Consider the following 10,675-nt stretch of genomic DNA (forward strand, 5'->3'; position numbering starts at 1 on the left):
TGGGGGTCTGCTGGATTGTTATAGCCAAGCCTGGCCTGGGACTGGTTAATTCTCTTAATTGTTTGCCAGGTAAGCGGTCCTATGATGAATTGGAAGGAGCTATTAACCCACTTCTGTGCTTCCTTCAGACTCTTGGAAAGTAACCATACAGGTAAGTACAAATTCTCCCTATCTACAAGTAGCATAAAAATTCCCTGACTGACACTGACACCTGCTGGCTGCATGAAATAATACATTCCCGATTTCTGTTAAAACTATTGTAACAAGAGGTCATTGTGGTCCTTTGTACGACTAAGGCGATAGAGCTCGCCGAAACGCGTCACTTGTGATCCACGTTTGGTGTCCGTGTGTTCTTATACAATAAAACGGCTTCCTTGCTTTGGACCTGCAGTGCTGGACTTTCCTTTCTTGTCAAGAGGTCATTGTGGGTCCACCCAAAAGGTAATAATGCGGTCATAAATTTCATTGTTATCGATGGGACTCTGCTGCACAACACACACGGCGGAATTTTCGCCAGGGAAACATACTGCGGAAATTGTTTCTACAGAATCTGCCCAGAAACGCATTGTCGTCTAAGACGATGGTTTATATCAGAGTGGTCCTAGTGCCAGGATATTCCGCCGGTGCCCACTGTCTCCAAAATGCCCGTCTGAAATTTTTTTAACATAGCCTTTATATTCCTTCCCAGCCATTACAAGATTTTTGTTTTGTTCAAAAACTGCAAGAAAAAAAAATAACTATAAACACATGGCACCTTTTTTGGACCCAAAAATGTTTGGTGGTCAGATGTTATCTGGGAGTCAATTGTGAAATATATATAGAAACATTTTTTGGGGGGTGGTTTCATCCTTAGGGCTAGAGACACACTTGCCCCCCCAAAAAAATTATACTCGCTGTATCACATTTTTTGGGATCAAAAACCCAGCAGTCAGTTGCTAGCTGGGAGTCAATATGAAACACCTCAGACCCCCATGGTATATTTTTTCAGGTTTTTTTTTTTTTACCCCTTTTGTGACATTTATAGGCCCAGTGGCAGTTTTCCAAATTCAGTTAGCTCTGGGGATATTTTTCTCTCATAGAAAAACAAAACATCAGAAAAAACACTGAGTGTGTCTTGATATTGGTGTTTTTTTCCCATGTGTTTTTCTTTTACCCAGTTCTTTATTAGAAATCCTTTAGTCATGTGATGAAAGAATCACGTGAAATGTAAAAAAGAAAAAAAAAAAGGCAGGAGATAAAGTGAAATACAAAACAAACCCAATATTAATTAACACTATTTTTTGGCCAAAAAAACGAAGACCGCAGTCCTCCTACTTGTGACAATGTTCTGATCACTGTTGCCATTTGTCGTGGCCGAGTGGTTAAGGCGATGGACTAGAAATCCATTGGGGTCTCCCCGCGCAGGTTCAAATCCTGCCGACTACGTTAGTCTTCTTGTTTGCAGTCTCCAATTTTATTTTCTTTCTTTTTCTGTAATATATAATTAATGTCTATGTATGATGAGGAATAGGTTTATTTTACTCCAATGAGAATGAAGGTGTCGGTCTGATTGTATGAAATGACAAAGGACGTCCCGTCCAGATTTTAGTATAAAGAAAAGGACAAGACTGTTGAGATTCAAACTCAGGATCTCCTGTTTACTAGACAGGGACTTTAACCAACTAAAGCCACAGCAAAACACATTTTCATTAAGTTTAAAATTGAGTAAAAATAAATAAAAACAGTTTTCACCTCCCCTATCTCCACTGCTGCCATACAACAGTGCCCGGTCCACACTGATCTTCACTTCCCGGTCCACATCTTGAATAAGGAAACATCTTCTTAGCCAACTACTATCTGAGGCCGGTCCCTGCTGTGTGGGCATTTCCTGTACGGAGGTTGGGAACAGGAAGTGGAGGTCACCAGGGACTTGGCACCATAGGATGGAGGATCTGTGAGGTGAATAGTACTTTTTTTTTAAATTCATTTTCTCTTTTAGGTTTGCTACTTCTTGTTTGGAAAATGTTAATATTACACCAAGTACTCTCATCAGTCAAATTCACTAGGTTCAGACTCCAAACTCTTTCTATGGGTTGTCCCATCAATGTTTCTGTATGTGGAGTGGTCTCAGGCCCTCTATTTAGGGTCCAGTTTCTCTGGAGGGGTGGGTTTGAATCCCACCACTTCCTATGTTGTTTTCTAAATGTTTTATTTACTTAATTTACCCGCCCCCCTCCCTAAAATGTTTGAAGGTGTCCACCAGTTAAATATATAGAGGGACATTTATCATTGTGTGTTTTTAAAAATTGAGTTTTGATGTCATATATTTAATTCACATTGTGTTTGATTAAAAAAATAATAATTAAAGAGTAAAGGTCCCACCGAGATTTGAACTCGGATCGCTGGATTCAGAGTCCAGAGTGCTAACCATTACACCATGGAACCTTAAGAAGCTAATAACACTTAGGGGACCTCTAGTGAGGACAGACGGGGAAGAGCTGATACAACTTCAATATGTTTATGTTTATGTTCATACATATTGTTTACTTGGTGATCATAGACGACCCCTAAAAATATATAGAGACACATTACATTACACCCGATATCAGCAACACCAAGAACATCAATAAGGTGTCTATAAGTCATGAAATCTGTAACCACATGGAAATATAACAAGTAATAACATAGTGACTGTACACATAACAATATCAATGTGGAAATATGTAAGTGCTACAGTATATAGGAAAATATTCATATGTGTACGATGGGGATAAGGATTCACAAGGACTTACAATCTACAAGAGGAGGGAAACAGTGGGTGATGGGGACATCTAGTTGTCTATGAGAGGTCAGGGAAGTAGTCATTCGTAGTGTGGTGGCAGTAGGGTTATTATAGGTCGTAGGCTTTCTTGTAGAGATGGGTCTTCAGGTTTCTTTTGAAGGTTTTGATGGTGGGTGAGAGCTGGATGTGCCGGGGGCACATTGAGTTTTGCTGTATGGGGGGTACAGGTTGTGGACGGCCTTGTATGTCATGGGGAACAGTTTAAGCTAAATTCATTGGGCAACGGGTAAATCCAGTGAATTGATTGGCCGAGGGGAGCGGCAGAGGAGGAGCGAGGGGATTGGTGGATAAGGCAGGCAGAAGTGTTGAGGATGGATTGGAGGGGGGCAAGAGGGCTTGATGGAGGCCACAGAGGAGAATATTGTACTAGTCCATACAGGAGAAGATGAGGACATGTGCCAGGAGTTTATTTGAGTCAAAGTTGAGGAGGAATGAGCGCATGTGAGAAATGCTTTTAAGAAGAAAGTGGCAGGAGATGGGGAGGATCTGGATGTGTGGTTTAAAAGACAATGCAGGGTCAAAGGTGACCCCAAGGCAGCGGACATGTGGGACTGGGGAGAGAGAGGGGAGCCATTGACTATGATTGATAGATTGGGTGGGGGATGGGGCGGAATGGGGGAAAGGTAATAAATTCTATTTTCTCCATGTTGAGTTTAACAAAACAATCCATGTCTTCTTCTTATAGCTGAGGCCTGAAATAGTCACAATGTTCAGAAAATGTCCAGTAGGGGGATGGTATAAGCTCCCGAGAGCATTTTTTTTTTTTTACCCTTTTTTTTAGTCCCCATAGGTGGCTATATCATATATTCTTGCGATTGCATACACTGTGCAATACTGAGCTTTTGCTCAGCATTGATCAGTGTTATCGGTGATCTCCTGCTTTAGCCTGCTGAGGCTTCCTGGAGCATTGGAGCACCGATCAAACAGCAAGGACACCATCCACTTAGCCGATCAGGGCTCTGAAATTTCACCACGGATGTCCCGATCAGCTCTTAGAGCAAACTTACAACGTTAAATCACACGTTTAGATGCCACAATCAACTTTGGGAAGAGAATGGCTATAAAACTTTCTAAACAGGAACCATAATGACTACCAGGACTCAGTAGTGCAACAACCTTTGGCTAGCGGCAATATACAGTTTATGCACGCTATTATATACGGGTCTTCTTGTGAGAGAATCATTCTGAGCAGAGGCTGTGATTTTAATTATACACTGAAACCAATTGGTCTGTTTAAGACAGTGCACCTCATTTTTCTATTTTCTATTGTATACTAATAAAAGTTTCATTTTAAAGGGGGGGGGATTTGTAGTTTAGGGGCTGCCCCTTGGGGGTGACCCCTAAAGGTTGTTGGGATTTATTAATCCCTTTGGAATTTGGTTTATTGTGATCAACTTTGATTGTGGCATCTAAAGGGTTAATACCAGGCAATATCCCGCACTAACCATGGGTCCTGGCTGCTGATAGCAACCAGGACCCACCTGGTATGAAGTGTGCTCAGCTCGTGAGTGTGCTTGAAGCTGCGGGAGCGGCAACAGGGTGTACAGGTACATCCTTGGCCCTTAAAGGGCTTATCCAGGAATAGAATAAAAAAAAATGTAATTTCTTTTTAAAAAAAACAATCCCCATCTGTCTCCAGGTTGGGTGTGGTTCTCTAGATCAGTTCCATTGAAGTGACTGGAGCCAAGTTGTAATATCACACCCAACCTGGAGACAGACTTGGAGTTGTTTTTGTAAGAAATTAGCTCTGCTGGTCTTTATGAGGTTAAAGAGTAGCCCCAATGGTGATATGACACATGACTATTGTGCAGCACCATGCATGATAGTAATTTTACCTTTAATTTATCTTTATTTTTAATTTGGCCCCTAAATGCCTCAATGAGTCTCCTTTTTCCCGCTCAGTGACTCTCTCCTCAGCTCGTAGCTGTGTGAATGTATGCAGGTAGAGACACGGCATAATGGGATTCTTTGGGATTTGTACAGGATATGGGATTCACACAACTACTGTGAAGAGTGATGATAGCAAATGAAGATAACCTGGTAAATGATGGTGCAGCATGGCAGCCATTCTTTATGCTTTGAATTGTAAAATCAAATTTTCTCCCATCTATGCTTCCATTCAAGAAAATATAAGGTAGTGTGGCTGAGTGGTCTAAGATGCTGGAATTAGGCTCCAGTCTCTCTGGAGGCATGGGTTTGAATCCCACCGTTGTCAAGTTTTTTTTTTATTTTAAATATTATTATTATTATTATTATTAAAGAAATCATTTTAATCACCTTTATTTAACCCTCCTAAAGGCTTCTAAGAATGTGCTGTGGTATCTGCCACCAGATTTGCTATATGCAGATTTGAAAGATGAAAAATTTCTTCTTGTCTATTTATTCAGGAACTTTTTGTAAAAAAATTTTCTGTAATCCAAAAAAAGGGGCAATATCACAAACTGAACGTAATATGGTCAAGTGGGAAAATTCACTATAACCACATACCCCATACCACCGAACCGATCAAACCACAAGGGACACAAAGATAAGGATATAATAAGAAAAACTCAATTGAAAATTCAGATAACATAAAAAAATGAATGGCAGAATTTGGACTAACCCTAGCTGCAAATAAATGGGATCATTCTCTAATAATTATTCATATAGGTCACAGATAGATAAATAGATAGATAGATAAATAAATAATAATTCAAATATGTCACAAATAGATAGATAACTACATTCATTAAAAATGATAATTCATATAGGTTACAGATAGATAAATAAATGAATAATCAAACCCATATTGTACACAATATATAGTAAGTGCTGTACCACATATACTAATTACAGCGATCACCCCTACGTGGTTTCACTGTTAGGCTTACTCAGGGAATTAATGTTTTATTTTCATTATTTAAATACCATTAGTCCTAATGTGTTGTAGGAACAGGATATTCCCATATTCACACATTAATGCAGAAAACAATGTAACAACAACAAAACAAATTAAGGTTCCACTGAGATTTGAACTCTGGATATAGAGTCCAGTCTGCAAACTATGACATCTTGGAACCTTCATCCATGACGATTGGTTGAAAAACATTTCTCTGTGGGGCGCTGTGGCTTAGTTGGTTAAAGCGCCTGTCTAGTAAACAGGAGATCCTGAGTTCAAATCTCAGCAGTGCCTTGTCCTTTTCTTACAGTCTCTTCCAGGTTTTTCCATATCATTATAAGTAAATATCTGTTCAAACAAGAACAAATCAAACACAATGGGGCCAGACGGCTGGAGCCTAATATACTCTCTGGACACTTTATTAGGCACACCTTGCTAGAACCAAACTTGATCCTTTTTACTATAATTTTTCATGGCATTTTTTCTACAAGGTGCTGAAAAGATTTCCCCCTCAGGATATTTTTTCTTTTTTGAACCATTCAAACTAGAGATGATTATGTGAGAAATACTTAGACCAGTCTGTCTGACTCCAACAACCATACTTCCTCTGGGCACCTACCTGTCCTATCGCCCCCTCCGTGTCTGGAAGAAGAAGCTGCACCTAAGGCAACTGTGCAATATAATGGTGCTACGTTTTCTTTTCCAATTCACACCAGACCTACTCCTGAATCGGCTATGGTCCCATCATCTTTTCCCGCTGTTAAAGCAGTAGACGTTGGTGCAACGACCTTGGATCAGGCTTCTGTTTTCTTCTCCTTTGTGAAACATGGGGGGAGATTTATCAAAAACTGTGCAGTTCCCTTCGCGTGAGTGATGCAGTTCCCTTTGCAACCAATCAGATCGCTTCTTTCCTTTTTAAAGAGGCCTTCGAAAAATGAAAGAAGCAATCTAGGTGGTTGACATGGGCAACTGCACCACGCTTCCTCCACACAAGTTATTTTCTTTTTGAATTTCTTTTCTGTCTGACCACAGTGCTCTCTGCTGACACCTCTGTCCATGTCAGGAACTGTCCAGAACAGGAGAAAATCCCCATAGCAAACCTCCCCTGCTCTGGACAGTTCCTTACATGGACAGAAGTGTCAGGAGAGAGCACTGTGGTCAGACAGAAAATAAATTCATAAAGGAAATTACTTCCTCTGTAGTATACAGCAGCTGATAAGTAATGGAAGAATTAAGATTTTTATTTAATAGAAGTAATTTACAAATCTGCTTAACTTTCTGGCATCAGTTGATTAAAAATAAATGTTTTCCAGAGGCGTTCCCCTGTAAGTAAATATATTTAGTGTTAAAGGGGTACTCCGCAGCTCAGCATTTGGAACTAACTGTTCCTAAACTTGCATTAAAGGAGAGGGGCGTGACATCATGAGTGGGCTGGTCTATGACATCACGAACTCCCAGCACCGGCTCCAGTGTTCAGAACAGTTTGTTCCAAACGCTGAGCAGCAGAGCACCCCTTTAATATTGTCCCATAGATTACAATGATGGATTACCTCTTACAGCCTGGGGTCCGGGATATATTCCCAAAATGTATAATATAGTTGTTGATAGAATAATAGAGTTGTTTTCTTTAATAGAATATTCATAAGGGTCCCACTGGAGTACTCCTTTACTAACCCAAACGTTATAACATTTTGAATATTAAGATACTTTTAAATTTTTACTTTGAGACATAACCATAGTGATTTGTTAAGATTACGATATCTAAAGTTAAAGGTTTGTGTATGAGAAAATAACCAGATATAACTGATGATAATAACTAAAAAAGATGGAAGGTCCCACCGAGATTTGAACTCAGATCGCTGGATTCAAAGTCCAGAGTGCTAACCATTACACCACGGAACCTGTTGCACAGTTGTGGTTTACCTGTCATTATACAGAGATGGGACAATAGATAATTATATGACAGTAAATTATTCACAGCAAAATCCCAGTGAATCTCTATGTAATTATATATTTTGGTTCCTCCCTAAGTTACAGACATCACTGAGGATCTTTACTCATCTGTGTAGAATATGAGAAAATATTATGGGAACTATAGGAGAACATCAACCCTAGTTAAAGGGGCACCCCACCGTTATACACCTTATCCCCCTATCCACACCCTCTCATGACATCACGCTACTACCATCTCCATGCATGTCTATGGGAGGGGGTGTGATGACCATCATGCCCCCTCCCATAGACATGCATGGAGGGGGCGGGGAGTGACGTCACACCCACTGTCACAGAAACCCAGCATTTGTCCAGAAGGCCGAGTGCTGTGCGGAAATCGTGGTTGTCCCATCATCATGACCCCCGATGAGACATCTTTTCCCTGTCCTTTGGATAAAAGATAAGATGTCCAGCAGTTTTCCAAATTCAGTTAGCTCTGGGGATCTTTTTCTCTCATAGAAATACAAAACATCGAAAAAAACACTGAGTGTGTCTTGATATTGGTGTTTTTTTCCCCGGTGTTTTTCTTCTACCCAGTACTTTAATAGCAATCCTTTAGTCATGTGATGAAAGAATAAAAAAAAAAAAAAAAAAGGCAGGAGATAAAGTGGAAAAAATTCACACAAAAAAAAAATATATATTAATTCACACTATTTTTTGGTCAAAAAACGCAAAAAAAGGCTCCTGAGTGGCGCTGTGGCTTAGTTGGTTAAAGCGCCTGTCTAGTAAACAGGAGATCCTGAGTTCGAATCTCAGCAGTGCCTTGTACATTTCTTACAGTCTCTTCAAGGTTTTTCTATATCATTATAAGTAAATATCTGTTCACACAAGAACAAATCGGGTCCGGACGGCTAAAGCCAAATATACTCTCATTTACTCTCTCTGGACACTTTATTAGGTACTAGTACAGGGCTGGATCCCTTTTTTCTATAATTTTGCATGCCATTTTTCCTACAACACTGGTAATTTTTTCTTTCTCGGACCATTCTCTGTAAACCCTAGAGATGGTTGTGCATGAAAATCCATCTAGCGCCAATCATGTCACATTCAAAGAGGTACTAGAGGAAAAAAAAATATTTTCAAATCAACTGGTGCGAGAAAGTTATACAGATTTGTAAATCACTTAAAATTTTATTTTTTAAAAAGTTTAAACTTTTTATTTTAACCACCAGAGTACAACTTTAAATCCCGCTTTTTTCCTGTTCTGATGCTAAGTTTAAACTTAAACAAGTTGTCCTGTCCACATATACATGCCTAAATGCATTGAGTTGCTGCCATGTGATTGGTTGATTATCTATTTGTCTGAACAAAGAATTAAACAGGTGACCTAATAAAGTGGCCTGTAGATAAACCTGTAAATGTTTTGGGAGGAAGATATAATTTTATAAGATTACAAAAAAAAAAAAACAAAGGTCCCACCGAGATTTGAACTCAGATCGCTGGATTCAGAGTCCAGAGTGCTAACCATTACACCTTGTAACCTAACCTTCATTAGGATGATTAATCTTCAGTGATCTCTATGGAGGACAGAGGGGGAAGAGCTGATACAACTTCAAAATGTTTAGGTTTACAGATGAGCGAACTTTTCAAAAATTCGATTTGGCCGATTCGCCGAATTTTCTGAAAAAGTTTGTTTCGATCCAAATTTGTTTGCGGCGAATCAATATTAAATAAACCTATTTCTGGCCTACATACAGCCTCTATAGGGGTATAGAACACTTTGCCGTGTCCTAAAAGGCATACGGAGTGTGCTGGGGTAGTGAAATAATACTGTTATTCAGAATAGCATGCAGATTACCGGCATCGCTCTTAGAATCACTGCCGCACAGCAGCACAATGACAGAGCCTGGTGGTGGCATCAGTGTCAGGAGACCATATAGTGACTGAATGACATAGCGTGGAGGTGTTGGCAGCATGAGGACACCATATAGTGTCTGAATGTCACAGTGTGGAGGTTTTGGCAGCATGAGGAGACCATATAGTGGCTGAATGACACAGCGTGGAGGTGTTGGCAGCATGAGGAGACCATATAGTGGCTGAATGTCACAGCGTGGAGGTGTTGGCAGCATGAGGACACCATATAGTGGCTGAATGACACAGCATGGACATGTTGGCAGCAAGTGGAGACCATTTAGTGGCTGAATGGCACAGCTTGGAGTTGGCTGATGCACTAGTACACTACACACCAGGGCTACACAATCCCCCCCCCCCCCCCCCCCAAAAAAAAAAAAAACACAATATGAGAAGTTTTTGACAAAGATTTCTCATACATAGCACCTGCTATCCAAAAATTTGAAATTCCCAGACCCAGGCCCCACCTCTGCGGCATCAGTAACCCATATATTGCCTGAAGGACACAGCCTTGAGTTGGCTGATGCACCAGTACACACCAGGGCTTCACAATCCCCCCTCCAAAAAGAACACAATGAGAAATTTTTGTCCAAGATTTCTCATTGGTAGCACCCGCTATCCAAAAATTTGAAATTTCCAGAACCAGGCCCCACCCCTGTGGCATCAGTAACCCATATATTGCTTGAATGACACAGCCTGGAGTTGGCTGATGCAAGAGTACACACCAGGGATTCACAATCCTCACCAAAAAACAACAACACAATTAGAAATTTATGACCAAGATTTCTCATAGGTAGCACCCGCTAATTCACAGACCCAGGCCCCACCACAGCGGCATCAGTAACCCATATATTGGCTCAAGGACACAGCCTGGAGTTGGCTGATGCACCAGTACACACCAGGGCTTCACAATCCTCCCAAAAAACAAGACCTTGAGAAATGTTTCACAAAGATTTATCATAGGTTGCACCCGCTATCCCAAATTTTGAAATTCACAGACCCAGTCCCCACCTCTGCGGCATCAGTAACCCATATATTGCAAGAAGGACACAGCCTGGAGTTGGCTGATTCAAGAGTACACACCAAGGCTTCACAACTCCTCCCCAAGAACAACATAATGATAATTTTCTGAC

The 10,675-nt window shown here is 40.5% G+C and overlaps 4 non-coding genes across 4 annotated transcripts; 3 read left to right on the plus strand and 1 right to left on the minus strand.

Moving 5' to 3' along the window:
• The first annotated feature begins 1,343 nt into the window (after nt 1-1,343).
• Nucleotides 1,344-1,425, plus strand: TRNAS-AGA (transfer RNA serine (anticodon AGA)). The gene has a single exon. It is a non-coding gene; the product is annotated as a tRNA-Ser (tRNA).
• Nucleotides 1,426-2,352: 927 nt separating this feature from the next.
• TRNAQ-CUG (transfer RNA glutamine (anticodon CUG)) lies at nt 2,353-2,424 on the minus strand. Its single transcript has one exon. It is a non-coding gene; the product is annotated as a tRNA-Gln (tRNA).
• A 3,495-nt stretch (nt 2,425-5,919) lies between these two features.
• Nucleotides 5,920-5,993, plus strand: TRNAT-AGU (transfer RNA threonine (anticodon AGU)). Its single transcript has one exon. It is a non-coding gene; the product is annotated as a tRNA-Thr (tRNA).
• Nucleotides 5,994-8,381: 2,388 nt separating this feature from the next.
• Nucleotides 8,382-8,455, plus strand: TRNAT-AGU (transfer RNA threonine (anticodon AGU)). The gene has a single exon. It is a non-coding gene; the product is annotated as a tRNA-Thr (tRNA).
• Nucleotides 8,456-10,675: the final 2,220 nt, after the last annotated feature.

The sequence above is a fragment of the Hyla sarda genome, chromosome 4, assembly GCF_029499605.1.
Source record: "Hyla sarda isolate aHylSar1 chromosome 4, aHylSar1.hap1, whole genome shotgun sequence".
In the NCBI taxonomy this organism is placed as follows: domain Eukaryota; kingdom Metazoa; phylum Chordata; class Amphibia; order Anura; family Hylidae; genus Hyla; species Hyla sarda.